This window comes from Ovis aries, chromosome 11 (genome assembly GCF_016772045.2).
Source record: "Ovis aries strain OAR_USU_Benz2616 breed Rambouillet chromosome 11, ARS-UI_Ramb_v3.0, whole genome shotgun sequence".
Classification (NCBI taxonomy): domain Eukaryota; kingdom Metazoa; phylum Chordata; class Mammalia; order Artiodactyla; family Bovidae; genus Ovis; species Ovis aries.
The window spans coordinates 36,463,132-36,466,429 of NC_056064.1; the positions used below are offsets into that span (position 1 = coordinate 36,463,132).

General features: G+C 50.6%; 1 non-coding gene across 1 annotated transcript; it reads left to right on the top strand.

Moving 5' to 3' along the window:
* Positions 1-1,605: 1,605 nt before the first annotated feature.
* Positions 1,606-1,712, top strand: LOC114117034 (U6 spliceosomal RNA). The gene has a single exon (XR_003590829.1). It is a non-coding gene; the product is annotated as a U6 spliceosomal RNA (small nuclear RNA).
* The last annotated feature ends 1,586 nt before the right edge of the window (positions 1,713-3,298 follow it).

The following is a 3,298-nucleotide window of genomic DNA, read 5'->3' on the forward strand; positions in this document are numbered from 1 at the left end:
GGCTGGCACTGGGTGTTGATTTTCTCTCCTTTATCCATCCTTCTCAGATGTCTGCAAAGGCAGCCCTGTCTTCTTAGTGGGGAGGGGAGAGCTCTGTAGGTGCCATACCCTTGGGGAAACAAAGACAGCCTTCTAGGAGAAGAGCAAGCGTTTGCCTCCAGCTCGTCGCTGTTAATCAGCCTTGGGGGAGATCAGCAGAGGCCCTTCCCCTAAGGATTTAGCCTGTGAGTGACTGAAAGTGGCCTCCGGGCTGGAGCAGAGGGCTAAGTAGCTAGGGGAGGGGGCGAGAAACAGGAGGCTTTCTCAGAGGGCCATGTGGCACAGGCTTATCTGCCCCTTGGGGTCTGAGTCCGTGGCCTGGTGGAGGAAGGGAATGCAGCCAGACCTGACTCCCTTCCTCTGTCCTGTCCCTCTGGGTCCCTCCAACCCTCTGTTCTCAAACAAGGTCATATCCCTCCAAGTGCCCACCCTGCTGTCTGGAATGGCCATACCTCCTAAACATCTTGAAAGACACTCTTCCCCTCCTCCCGCTCTTCTTCCTTCTCTTGCCCATCCTCCTCCTCTAGGAAGCTTTCCACAGAGAACTGTCATCTTCTCAGCTCTCCGGCTAGGATCCACCCCTCCCACCTGCTGCTTCCCCAGCAAATACGCTGAGTCATGACTTGATGTTGAATTTGGTGATTGGCTGAGTTCTGGACCCTGTGAGAGCAGGGTTTAGAGTCCCAAAAGCTGCAGTGAAGCAGGTAAATGAGCAGGCTCTGAAGTCGGATAGATCCAGGCTGGGCTGCCAGTCCCAGGGCTCTTTGGGGACAAGTAAACTTGCCCTCTCTGTGCCTCAATTCTCTCACTGTGGAGCAGTACATGAGATCATGCGTGAAAAGTTTTATAACAGTGCCTGGCGCTATTATTGTGATGGCAATTATTCCAGTCGTAATATCTCAGGACCACATCAGCTCAGGAACAGTGACAGATTTTATTTTCTTGGGCTCCAAAATCACTGCGGACAGTGACTGCAGCCATGAAATTAAAAGATGCTTGCTCCTTGGAAGAAAAGCTATGAAAAACCTAGACAGCGTACTAAAAAGCAGAGACATCACTGCTGGCAAAGGTCTGTATAGTCAAAGCTATGGTTTTTCCAGTAGTCATGTACGGGTGTGAGAGCTGGACAATAGATAAAAAAGGCTAAGTGCCGAATAATTGATGCTTTCGAACTGTGGTGCTGGAGAAGACTTTGAGAGTCCCTTGGACTGCAAGGAGATCCAACCAGTCAATCCTGAAGGAAATCAGTCCTGAATATTCATGGGAAGGACAGATGCTAAAGCTGAAGCTCCAATACTTTGGCCACCTGATGCGAAGAACCGACTCATTGGAAAAGACCCTGATGCTGGGAAAGATTGAAGGCAGGAGGTGAAGGGGACAATAGAGGATGAGACGGTTGGATGGCAACACTGACTCAATGGACATGAGTTTGAGCAAGCTCAGGGAGATAGTGAAGGACAGGGAAGCCTGGCATGCTGCAGTCCATGGGGTCGCACAGAGTCAGATACTATTGAACAACAACAGGGATCATAGGACCACAGAGGCTTAGGTCAGGAGGAGGCTTGGGCACTCACTTCAGCAGCACATATACTAATATAGATACGATACAAAGAAGATTAGCATGGCCCCTGTGCAAGGATTACATGCAAATTTGTAAAGAGTTCCATATTTTTTCACTGAAAAAGACACATACACCCCAACGTTCTTTGCAGCACTTTTTACAATAGCTAGGACATGGAAGCAACCTAGATGTCCATCAGCAGATAAATGGATAAAGAAGCCCTGGTACATATATACAATGGAATATTACTCAGCCATAAAAAGGAACACATTTGAGTCAGTTCCAATGAGGTGGATGAACTGAGAGCCTATTATACAGAGTGAAGTAAGTCAGAAAAAAAAACAAAAACAAATGAAGTATCATATACTAACGCATAAATATGGAATCTAGAAAGATAGTACTGACGATCCTATTTGCAGGGCAGCAGTGGAGAAGCAGACATAGAGGACAGATTTGTGGACACAGCAGGGGAAGGAGAGGGCAGGACAAATGGAGAGAACAGGATGGAAACGTATACACTACCATAGATAGAATAGCTAGCTAGTGGGAATTGGCTGCATGACTCAGGGAACTCGAAGGGGAGTTCTGCGACAATCTAGAGGGGTGGAAGGTGGGAGGGAGGTTCAAGAGGGAGGGGACATAGGTATATGGATTGCTGAGGCATGTTGATGTATGGCAGGAACCAACAAAATATTGTAGAGCACTTATCCTTCAATTAAAAATAAATTAATTTTTAAAAAAGAAGGAGCCTTGGAGGTCATGTGGGGCAATTCACCTTCTGGGTCCCTTCCCCCAGCCTACCTTTCTGGAAGCATCAGGCCTGCAGTCTGGAGACAGAAGTCTCCTCTGCAATGGTCACACCGGTGGCACCTTCCCACGGGTGCTTTGATGACAGGGGTGACCCAGGTGGACGAGTAAGCCTCTTCCTATCCTGCTCCCTCTCCCAAAAGTTCCATCCCTGGCCTCAAGGAAGTGTTTGAACCAGGAGGATCACCCCTAACTCCATGCTGAGCCTGTCAGCTGGGGCTCAGGGCCTATAGAGGCCTCAGCCTCAGGACCCTCCTGCTCGAAGCTCATGATCTCTAGGACTCTGGGGCTGGGCAGAGTGGGCAAAGATAAAACCCAACACTGCCTCTTTCAGACCTAGCCCATGATGGGGCTGCAGGCCAAGACCTATGGGTACCTGGCTCTCTCCTTCGCAATCCTGGCCCAACCTGTAAGAACTGGGCTTGGGAAAAGCTTGTTCATGATCTGAGAGGTAGGCACCATATGCAGAAGACAGTCTGAGCTCTAAGGAGGTGGAGGCATGGCAATGGGCAGTCTGCAGAGGAATGGGGAGGGAAAGGGCAGGAGAGATACCCCCAGAGGGCTTCTGATGGAGCCCTCAGCCTGGATGAGGTTGGAGGCCTGTTGGTATCTGGCTGCTGGTGCAGAGTGTGGTGTCCAGGAAGCCTCCAGTCCTGCCCCTGGGAGATGTCGTGTCTGGTGGATCCCAGGCTTGGGGTCAGGGACATTTCTTGAGTCTGGCCAGCTCTCCAGACAGGTGTGGCCCAGCCCTAACCAGTCAGGTCACTCTGGGCCATCACCCCCCCACAGTGGGGTCCTTTGTTCTTTTCCTGTGGCATTCCTGCCCTGTGCCCCAGTGGCACAAGCCTGGGATGTGCCAGGGGGGCCAGTGAGCTAGGTGGGTTTAGCAGC